Source organism: Myotis brandtii, unplaced genomic scaffold (assembly GCF_000412655.1).
Source record: "Myotis brandtii unplaced genomic scaffold, ASM41265v1 scaffold259, whole genome shotgun sequence".
Classification (NCBI taxonomy): domain Eukaryota; kingdom Metazoa; phylum Chordata; class Mammalia; order Chiroptera; family Vespertilionidae; genus Myotis; species Myotis brandtii.
This window is the reverse complement of record NW_005359840.1, coordinates 2,052,954-2,065,441: the sequence shown is the minus strand read 5'-3', so window position 1 is coordinate 2,065,441 and position 12,488 is coordinate 2,052,954.

Here is a 12,488-nt window from a genome sequence, read left to right as displayed (position 1 = left end):
TAGGGATTACATTGAATCTGTAGATTGCCTTGGGTAGTATGGACATTTTAATGATGTTGATTCTACCAATACATGAACATGGTATATTCTTCCACTTGTTTATATCTTCTATCTCTTTTTTCAACGTCCTATAGTTTTCCAAATACAGGTCTTTTGCCTCCTTGGCTAAGTTTATTCCTAAGTATTTTAATTTTTTGTTGCAATAGTAAATGGGATTGCTTGTTTAGTTTCTCTTTCTGAGAATTCATTATTGGTGCATGAAAAAAACATCAATTTTTGGGCTTTGATTTTGTATCCTGCTATATTGCCAAATTCCTTTATTAAATCTAGTAATTTTTTGGTTGAGACTTTAGGGTGTTCTATGTACAATATCATGTCATCTGTGAATAATGTCAGTTTTACATCCTCCTTCCCAATTTGAATGCCTTTTATTTCTTCCTGTTGTCTGATCACTGTGGCTAGGACTTCCAGTACTATCCTATATAATAAAAGCCCAATATGCAAACTGTACGATTGTTCGGTCATGCGTTCAACCAATCAAAGCATCATATGCTAATGATATGCTAAGGCCGCTCAACCACTCGCTATGATGTGCACTGACCACCAGGAGGCAGAGGCTCCAACCTGTAAGTTAGCTTGCTGCTGAGGTCCGGCCAATCGGACTGAGGGAGACAGGCCGGACATACCCTGGAGCCCTCCCATGTTCCTCCCCAGTCCCGATTGTGCACTGGTGGGGTCCCTGTGCCCTCTCACAATCAGGACCCCATGGGGGATGTCAGAGAGATGGTTTCAGCCCTATCCCATTCAATGCAGGAGCTGCTCCCTGGTGGTTAGTGTGCTCCCACAGGGGGAGTGCCGCTCAGTCAGAAGCCTGGCTCATGGATAGCGAGTGCAGAGGTGGTGGCAGGAGCTTCTCCTGCCTCCGTGGCAGTGCTAAGGATGTCCAAATGCCAGCTATTGGGGAGCAGGCCTAAACCATCAGTTGGACATCCCCTGAGGGCTCCTGGACTGTGAGAGGGTGCAGGTTGGACTGAGGGACCACCCCCCCCCCTGAGTACACGAATTTCGTGCAACAGGCCTCTAGTCTTGAATATGAGTGGTAAAAGTGGGCATTCCTGTCTTGTTCCTGTTCTTATGGGAAATGGTTTTAGCTTTTGCCCACTGAGTATGATGTTCACTGTAGGTTTGTCATACATGGCCTTTATCATGTTGAGATATGTCCCTCTGTTTCCAGTTTGCTGAGAGTTTTTATCAAAAATGGGTATTGGATTTTGTTGACTGCTTTTTCTGCATCTATTGATATGATCATGTGATTTTTGTCTTTCAATTTATTTATGTGCTGTATCACGTTTATTGATGTGCAAATATACCAGCCTTGCATCTCTGGCATAAATCCCACTTGATCATGGTGTATGATTTTTTTAAAATAGTGCTGGATGAGATTTGCTAGCATTTTGTTGAGGATTTTAGCATCTATTTTCATCAGGGATATTGGCCTATAATTCACTTTGTAGTGTTTCTATCTGGTTTTAGGATTCGGGTAATGCTGGCCTCATAAAAAGGGCTTGGAAGTGTTTTTTCCTCTTGGGTTTTTTGAAATAATCTGAGGAGGGTAGGTTTTAGTCCTTCTTTGCATGTTTGGTAAAACTCCCCTGTGAAGCCATCGGGACCCGTGCTTTTGTTTGCTGGGAGTTTTATTATTATTGATTTTTTTTTAAAAAAATCTTTATTATTTACACATGCCCTCATTCCCCTAGTGTCTGTGTCCATTGATTATGCTTATATTCATGAATACAAATCCTGTGGTTGATCTCTTACTGCCCCCCCTCCCTTGCCTTCCCCCTGAAGTTTGATGGTCTGTTTGATGCTTCTCTGTCTCTGGATCTATTTTTGTTCATAACTTTATGTTGCTCATTATACTCCACAAATGAGTGAGATCATGTGATATTTATCTTTCTCTGACAGGCTTATTTTGCTTAGCATAATGCTCTCCAGGTCCATCCATGGTGTTGCAAATGGTAAGAGTTCCTTCCTTTTTACAGCAGCATAGTATTCCATTGTGTAGTTGTACCACCGTTTTCTAATCCACTCATCAGCTGTTGGGTACTTAAGCTGTTTCCAAGTCCTAGCTTTTGTAAACTGTGCTGCTATTAATATAGGGGTGTACATGTCCTTTCTGATACGTGTTTCTGATTTCTTGGAGTATATTCCTGGAGGAAACTCCATACTGTTTTCCATAGTGGCTGCACCAGTCTGCATTCCCACCAGCAGTGCATGAGGGTTCTTTTTTCTCCGCATCCTTGCCAGCACTTGTCTTTTCTTGATTTGTTGATGATAGCCATTCTGACAAGTGTAAGATGGTATCTCATTATCATTTTGATTTGCATCTCTCAGATGATTAGTGACTTTGAGCATATGTGTCTTGGCTTTCTGAATGTCCACTTTTGAAAAGTGTCTCTTTTTAGGTATTTTGTCCATTTTTTTATTGGAATGTTTATCCTCCTTTTGTTAAGATGTATGAGTTCCCTATAAATTTTGGAGATTAGGCCCTTATCACATATAACATTGGCAAATATGTCCTCCCATGCAATGGGCTTTCTTGTTTTTTTGATGGTTTCTTTTGCTGTGCAGAAGTTTTTTATTTTGATGTAGTCCCATTTGTTTATTTTCTCCTTAGTTTCCACTGCCCTAGGAGCTGTATTGGCAAAGATATTGCTATGACATATATCTGATATTTTGTTGCCCATTTGCCTCAGTAATCCCATTCTAGGAATATATCCCAAGAAATCAGAAACACCAATCAGAAAAGATATATGTACTCTTATGTTCATAGCAACAAAATTTACAATAGCTAAGATTTGGAAACAACCTAAGTGCCCACCAGCAGATGAATGGATTAAAAAACTGTGGTACATCTACACAATGAATACTACGTTGTTGTAAATACGAAAGAACTCTTACCATTTGCAACAGCAAATGAACCTGGAGAGCATTATGCTAAGCAAATCAACCTGAAGAGCATTATGCTAAGCAAAATAAGCCAGTCAGAGGAAAATAAATATCACATGATCTCACTCATTTATGGAATATACTGAACAACATAAACTGATGAACAAAAATAGATCCAAAGAAAGAGAATCAGTGAACGGACCATCAAACTTCAGAGGGAAGGCAGGGGAGGGTTGGGGTGGGGATAAGAGATCAACCAAAGGACTTGTATGCATGCAAATGAGCATAACCAGTGGACACAGAGGGGGTGAGGACATGTGCTCGGGGCGGTGAAGGTGGCCGGGGAGAGGTCAATTGGGAAAAAGGAGACATATATAATGCTATATGTAATACCTTAAACCAGCGGTTCTCAATCTGTGGGTCATGACCCCTTTGGGAGTCAAATGGCCTTTCACAGGGGTCGCCTAAATACATCCTGCATATCAGATATTTACATTATGATTCATAACAGTAGCAAAATTACAGTTATGAAGTAGCAACAAAAATAATTTTATGGTTGGGGGTCACCACAACATGAGGAACTGTATTAAAGGGTCGCGGCATTAGGAAGGTTGAGAACCACTGCAAAGAATTTTTGAAAATATATGTGTTCATTGAATTTTTAGAGAGAGAGAAAAGGAGGTGGATAGAGAGATGGAAACATTAATGATGATAGAGAATCATTGATTGCCTGCCTCCTGCACGCCATCTACTGGGGATCGAGCCTGCAACCTGGGCATGTACCCTTGACCACAATCGAACCCGGGACCCTTCAGTCCACAGGCCGATGCTCTATCCACTGGGCCAAAGTGGCTAGGATGAGAATTGCATTTAGAATTGCCTTCAAAATTAAGTAATTCTTATGCGATTACACAGTGAATATTCCATGTGAACTTGAAAATAAAGGTATATTCTGCTCTTGTTGAATGAATTAGTACATAAGTATCAATTATATCCAGTTGATTGGTGGTGGTGTTGAGTTCAACTATGCCCTTACTGATTTTCCTCCTGCTTTGTCTGTCAATTTCTAATAGAGGAGTGTTGATGTCCCCAACTATGATAGTGGATTCATTTATTTCTTTTTTTTTAAATATATATTTTATTGATTTTCTACAGTGAGGAAGGGAGAGGGATAGAGAGTTAGAAACATCGATGAGAGAGAAGCATCGATCAGCTGCCTCCTGCACACCCCCTACTGGGGATGTGCCTGCAACCAAGGTACATGCCCTTGACCAGAATCAAACCTGGGACCCTTCAGTCCCCAGGCCGATGCTCTATCCAGTGAGCCAAACCGGCTAGGGCTCATTTATTTCTTTTTGCAATTGTATTGTTTTTGCCTCACATAGTTGTTAGGTGCATGAGCATTAAGAATTATTATGTCTTCCCATATAACTGACCCTTTTGTTGTTACGCACCGCTCTTATTTCTCATTAATTTTTCTTGCTTTGACATATTCTCTGTATGAATTCAATATACCTACTTCTGCTTTCTTTTGATAATTGATAATTGATAACATGATATATTTTTCTTCATCTGTTTACTTTTATTTATATGTGTTTTTAGTTAAAGTGGGTTTCCTGTAGACAACCTATAGTTGGTCTTGTTTAGTGATCCACTCTGACAATTTCTGTCTTTTAATTGTTGCATTTAGACATTTACTGTTTAAAGTGACTATTGCTATTGTTGGATTAATATATGATATATTCATTATTGTTTTCTACTTGTTACACCTGTTCTGTGTTCCTATTTTTGTCTTACCTCTTTGTGGTTTTAATGGAGCATTTGTGATTCCCAATTGTCTTCTTTCTGAACATATCAGTTCTATATTTTTGTTACTTTTTTAGTAGTTGCCCTAGAATTTGCAATACGCATTTACAGGTAATACAAGTCTATTTTTAAATAACTTTATACCACTTCAAGGTAGTGTTGAGTACCTTATTATAACAATGTTATCCTAATTCCTACTTTCTGTCCCTTGTATCATTGCTGTCATTCATTTCATCCTATATAATATAACCCTAATATGCAAATTGCCTGAACAGTGGAACAACCGGCGTAACGACCAGTCGCTATGATGTGCAATGACCACCAGGGGGCAGACGCTCAATGCAGGAGCTGCCCCCTGGTGGTCAGTGTGCTCCCACATGGGGAGCACTGCTCAGCTAAAAGCCAGGCTCACGGCTGGCGAGCACAGTGGTGGTGGTGGGGGCCTCTCCCACCTCCGCAGCAGTGCTAAGGAGCAGCAAGCAGATGGGCAGTAAGGAGTGAGGGGTCCTGGACTGCGAGAGGGGTCCCAGACTGTGAGAGTCATATCTGACTGCTGGCTTAGGCTCGATCCCAAGCTGGCAGGCAGACATCCCCCAGGGGTTCCTGGACTGCGAGAGGGCGCAGGCCGGGCTGAGGGACCCCCCCCCCTTCCTCTAGTTTATACATAAGCATACATAAGCATATACAAACAAATGACTTTTGGCATTATTATTTTGAACAAACTGTTATCTGTTAGACAAATTAAAAATAAGAAAAATGTTTTTATTTTACATTTACTTATTCCTTCTTTGGTACTCTTCCTTACTTTATATAGATCTGAGTTTCTGACCTAAACTAATTTCCTTCTCTCTGAAAACTTCTTTGAACTTTTCTTGCAAGGCAGGTCTACTGGTAACAAGTTGCCTAACTTTTTGTTTGTCTCAGAAAGTCTTTCTTTCCTTGCATCATTTTTAAAGGATAATTTCAGAGTACAGACTTTTTATTTCTTTCAGCACTTTAAACATTTCACTCAACTATCTTCTTGCCTCCATGGTTTCCGAGAAGTCAAATATAATTCTTATCTTTTTTTTCTCTATAGATAAGCTGCTTTTCCTCCCATGTTTTTTCAAGAGTTTTCTCTTTATCTTTGATTTTCTGTTGTTTGAAAATGATTTGCCTAAGTGTTGTGATTTTGGCAGTGTGTGGTGTTCTGTGAGCTTCTTGCATCTGTAGTTGGTGTCTGATATTAATTTGGAAAAATTCTCAGTCATTTCAAGTATTTCTTCTCTTCTTTCTCTTTCTTCTCCCTCTGGTATTCTCATTATGAGTACATTGTGCCTTTTGTAGTTATCCCACAATGCTTGAATATTCTGTCATGTTTTTTTCATTCTTTGTCCTCTTTCTTTTTTTACTTTAGTGGTTTCTATTGAGATAGTCTCAAGCTAAGAGAGTCTTTCCTCAACTGTATCCAGTCTACTAATAAGCCCATTATAGACATTTTTCATTTCTCTTGCAGTGTTTTTAATCTTTAGTATTTATTTTTGGTTCCTTCTTAGAATATCTCTTTTCGTGCTAACATTGCCTATCTGTTCTTGCATGCTGCTGTATTCATTAGAGCTCCTGGCATGATAAGCATATTTATTTTAAATTCCAACATCCTGATATGTCTGGTTCTGATGCTTTTGATATCTCTTCAAATTGTGTTTTTATTTATTTACTTATTTATTTTTTTGTCTTTTGGTATGCCTTGTAATTTTTTCTTGATAGCTGCATATGATGTACCGGGTAAAAACAAAACAAAAAACAACTGCTGTAAGTAGACCTTAGTAATGTAGTGGTGTGGATGGGGAGGAGAAAGCTTTCTGTAGTCCTATGATTAGGTCTCAGTCATTTACAAGAGTGTCTCACTTTTTTTTCCGCAGTGGCGGGACCTGGGAGGGGGGCATTAACGTGGCTGGAGTGGGCTGGAATTGATATTTTCTTTCTCCCACGTGGAAGAATAGAGGTAGCTGGAGTTGAGTGTTTCCCTTTGGAGTTGAGTGTTTCCCTTTCCCTAGTGAGTTGGTCTCTGATCATACCCCAGCAGGTTATGTTTTTAACTCTTTTCCTCTAAGAGCAGGCCCTACCAATAAGAATATGTTAATTAAAATGTATTTCAAAATGTTTCGCTTTCCCCTCACCCTGCCAAAAGCAAAGGGATATTTTTCTTTAATATTTACTGTGGGGCTCTAGTCAAGCTCCTGCAGGTACATCTCACAATATTATGGGTGACCCCTTATGACTGAGCCCCTTGGAATTCTGGCTCTCTGAATTGCAAGTCTCCAGTGATGTGTCCATTACAGTTTAGGTTTTCCTAACCCAACACAGGTTCCTGTGATGGTCTCTGCTCCTGCGTCTGCTCTGGTAAGCGGTGACTCCCTATATCACCCGTGGGCATCTCCAATCTTAAAAGCCATGGTTTGCCCTGTTCCCTCCCCTGTCTTAGGGATCCAAGGATAATTATTAATTTTTCAACCTTTTCAGCTTTTTACTTGTTGTTAGGATGAAGTGATGACTTCCAATCTCGTCCCAAGTGGAACCAGAAACCAGGTCAGAGTACTCTTAACAAACATAGTCTCTTTTATGACAAGACAATAGCATCTCATTTTTATTTTCCCAAATCTCATATATTTGCTTCTAAGCTGTAAGCATTTTCCATGATGATACATATATGTGTGTGCACATATACTGTTTATTGCCTTTGAGCAATCATGTTTGATACTGATCACTTTCCCATGTTTTTATTAAAATGTTTCTCTTGAATTTCTTTAGTCTTCCCAAAGAAACACCACTTAGGGGGGGAAACTAACTCTGGCACTACTGTTGATATTAAATTATTAGATATAATTGTTTGGGGGAAGCAATTTTTTAGAAGTGAAAAATACATGAAATGTTTAGATATTTCTGATTGATTTCTAAGTACATACCATTTTGAAGTATGCTTTTCCCAGCACATAGGTTGTAATATATGATATTGACTATAATTACTCAGAGTGGGAATATATGATTAGTTGTTTAAGAATGCTTATATATTGATCATTCTTTTGGAGTATGGATAGATAGATAAAAATATGTATCATAAAATGATGACACATTAATATACTTTACACAAAATTCTCTCTTCTCTCTCTCTCTCTCTCTCTCTCTCTCTCACACACACACACACACACACACACACTTACATACTCTAAATGTCCTTTAATTATAAGACAGGTATCTTATCCTATAAGAAGTGGCAAAATTGGTCTGTCATTTTTAATGATTTTTTTCTCTTCGTAGATCATTAGGTAGCTAATAGTTGCTTTTCTAAATTTTTCATTACAATTTAGTTAAAAGCCAAAACCCTTTTCTGAAAAGCCCAGTCCTTCAATGAATTTAAAAGCAATTCTTATTAAAGTACAGCTAGTATTGGTATTAGTCATCTGGCTAATCAAACTGGTTCCTCATCATAGCACTAGCTCTGAGTGAACTTATAGTTTCTCTCTTATTCAAAGTGCCTAGGCTTGTGTCCTTCAAGATATAGAGTGTGGTAGATAACTATTATGATAAAAAATATGGTCTTCTGATTTGTTAGCTGTGTGATACCAGGCAACCCACATAACCTCTCTGAGAAGTCTTATCAGTTGTCAAGATGAAGTGAGATAAGAGTGTGGAAGTCATTTGTAAATAAAGTGCTCTGGGCCCTAGCTGGTTTCGTGGTTTGGCTCAGTGGATAGAACGTCAGCCTGGGGAATGAAGGGTCCTGGGTTCGATTACAGTTAGGGGCACATGCCAGGGTTGCAGGCTCGATCCCTAGTAGGGGCGTGCAAGAGACAGCCAGTCAATGATTCTCTCTCATCAATGATATGTCTCTCTCTCTCTCTCTCTCTCTCTCTCTCTCTCTCTCCCTTCCTCTCTGAAATCAATAAAAAAATATATATTTTTTTTAAAAATAAAGTGCTATGGAAATATAAAGCATTAGTATTTCTTGGTTACATTGAGACATGAGATTAGTCTCTAGAGTCATATGTTTTTGAAATCATATTTAAAAATTGAGCACTCTTTCCACTTTTGTTTATTGTTGTTAACTCATTTGTAATACTGAGGTCCAGTGTGCTTTGTTTCTCAGCAGCCTCAGTCATTCAGTACAGGAATTTAGGTTTCTGTATTCCTGAGGAAAGCTCTCATGCATAATGAAAAGGTGGAGATCTTATTTACTTGCAAAAATTCTACTCTCATTGCTGACACTCCCTCTTGCTTTGCAGACTCAGAAACATCCACTGAAACTCAGCTAGGATTACAAACCCGTGATTTAATGTCATTTTTTTCTTTATGCTTTGTTAAATGATGCTGAGGTTAGGTCCAAAGAAACAGAGGTAGGTTTTAAGAGAGTAAATTGTCAATTCATTTCCAAGTTGGTTGTAAAACTAAGGTGATTATAGAAAATGGCACAAGAGCTAAGATTTTGTATTCTGCAGAACACCAGCATTAAAATATTAATACAGACATGTGGTACATGCAAACCCTTTGTAGTTATGTATTAAATCATTCAATCTCTATAGAAGTAGAGAAATGCTATCATACCTATTTTCTAGGTAATAATAGCTTGCATCCACGTAAAGTCCAAAGCAGTGTCAATGACAGAAATCCAGAATTTTTGCTTCTGTTGATATTTTTCTTAACTGTATTTCCTTCTCCTTCCCCTTCCCCTTCCCCTTCCCCTTCCCCTTCCTTTTTTTCCCTTCTCCTCCTCCTCCTCCTCCTCCTTCTCCTTCTCCTTCTCCTTCTCCTTCTCCTTCTCCTTCTCCTTCTCCTTCTTCTTCAATTCTCTTTGGTTACACCTTACTTTGTAATTAATAAAGTGTAAAGTTTAGGGACATTAAGGGCATTCACATTGTTGTGTAACTATCACCACTATAGATCTCCGGAAATTTTCCATTATCCCAACTAAAATTCTGCACCCATTAAACAATAATTCTCATTACTTCCCTCCTCTGGCTCCTGGTACTGACTAATCTACTTTCTATCTCTGTGAATTTAACTATTCTAGTTACATCATATAAGTGGTATGATACAATATATGTCCTTTTGTGTCTGGTGTGGTTTACTTAGCATAATGTTTTAAAAATTTATCCATGTTGTATAATATTGTTCTTTTTAAAGGCTGAATAATATTCCATTCTATGTATAGATCACATCTGATTTATTCATTTATCCATCAATGGATATTTAGATGTTTTTCATCTTTTGGCTATTATGAATAATGCTGCTGTGAAAATCAGTGTACAAATATCTGTTCAAATCCCTGTTTTCAATTCTTTTGTGTATATACCTAGAGTTGAAATTGCTGGATCATATGGTAATTCTGTTTACCTCGTTGAGACACTATCATACTATCTTCTACAGCAATTTCACATTTTTAGATTCTGGAGCTTTCTTTGTATGAAGGTTTTTAACTATGAATTTCACTTATGTAATAGATATAGCGCTATTCAAGTAATTGATTTCTTCTTGAATAATTTTGGCAGTTTACATCTTTCAAAGAATTTTTTTATGTCAACTAATTTGTCCAATTCATAGACAAAAAATATTAATAATATTCCCTTATTATTATTTTACTATCTGTTAAATCTACTATATGGTACTCCTCTCATTCCTGATACTGGTCTTTGTGTCTTCTCTCCTATTTCCTTTATCAGTCTGCCTAAAAGTGTATCAATTTTAATGTTCTCAAAGAATCAGAACTTGGTTTCATTGAATTGCTCTTATTTTTTCTGTTTTCTATTTCATTGATTTTTGCTGTAATATTTATTATTTTCATTTGTCTTACTTTAGTTTCAATTTCATCTTCTTTCTCTGGTTTCTTAAAGTGCAAGTTGACTTCATTTTTTGAGATCATTCATCTTTTCTAATATAGACATACAATGCTATAAACTTTCCCATAAATATTGTTTTAGGGACATCTCACGAATTCTGATGCTTGTGTTTTCATTTTCAGACAATTCCAAATAATTTATAAATTCTTTTTTAGTATTTTTTCATTCATTGGTTATTTTTAAATGTATTATTTAATTCTAAATTCTGGGAGGTTTCTAGAGATATTTGTTATATACTTCCTTTGTGATCAGAAAAGATTTTTTATTAGTTGATTTTTCCAATTTATTAGGATTTGCTTTATAATGCAGAATATAGTCTATATTGGTTCTATATGTGCCTAAAAAGACTATCTATTCTGCTGTTATTAGATGGAGAGTTCCATAATTGTCTATGAAGTCAAGTGGTTTAGAGTTTTGTTCAAGATTTCTATATCCTTCCTGATTTTTCTGTCTAAATAATTTTATCAAACATTTTGAGAGGGATATTGAAATATCCCATTAGATTTGTGGATTTATCTCTTGCTTTTTGAAGTTGTAGTAGTTTTTTCATGTATTTTGAAGCTTTGTAATATTTTGAGGTTATAGATGTTAGAATGGTTATGCCTCATGGTATTTATGGCCATGAAATAACATGTTTTTTCATCCATGGTAGTATTCTTCACCCTGACATCTAGTTTAGTATAGTCTAGTCTAGTAGCATGTTAATACAGCCATTATAGGTTTCTTTTAATTAGGGTTAGCATGCTATATCAGCCTCAATTTTTTAAACTTTTACTTTAGAGTGCATCTCTTATAAGCAGAATATATTTGAATCTTTTCTTTTGTTCCAATCTGACAATTTCTACCTTTTAATACAGGTATTCAGACCAATTAAATTAAATATGATTCTTTTGGCTGATTATTTGTTATGATTCCATTTGTTTCATTTTTTAGTTTGCTATCTATAACTCTTTTTTGTTTTGTTTTGTTATTTTGGTGGTTGCTTTAGGGCTTGTAGTACAAGTCATAATTTGGCACAATATAAATTCAATTGATATGACACCAATTTACCTGTAGTATAAGCACCTTAAAATAGTATATGATCTTTAAACTAATTGTAATAATATATTTTACTTGTGCAAGTATTATAAACCAATAATACATTGTTAATGTATTTTTAAACATTAAGTGATCAACTTTACCACCTTTATCCTATATAATAAAAGGCTAATATGCAAATTGACCGAACAGCAGAATGACTGGACGTTATGACATATACTGACCACCAGGGGGCAGATGCTCAACTCAGGAGCTGCCCCCTGGTGGTCATTGCGCTCCCACAGGGGGAGCGCCGCTCAGCCAGAAGCCAGGCTCAGGGCTGGTGAGCGCAGCAGCAGTGGCAGGAGCCTCTCCAACCTCCGCTGCAGGTGGGAGGTAGTAGCAAAGGGTCCCGGACTGCAAGAGAGCACAGGCTGGGCTGAGGGGACCCCCCACCCCAAGTGCACAAATTTTGTACACTGGGCTTCTAGTTGAGATATGATTGACATATAACATTGTGTAAGTTTGTGTACATGTTGATTTGATGCTTTTATATATTGCTAAATGGTTACACTACATAGCATTGGATAGCACCTCTATCTAGTCACATGATTACCATTTTTTTTTGAAGTGAGAACATTTAAGATCTACTCTCTTAACAGTTTTCAAGTACACTATTATTAGCTACAAACACCATGCTGCACATTAGGTCACCAGAACTTTTTAATTTTATAACTCAAATTTGTACACTTTGACCAATATTTCCCATTTCTCCCACACTCCAGCTTCTGGTAACCAATGCTCTACTATCTTTCTCTGATTTAGGCTCATTTAGGGTCTACA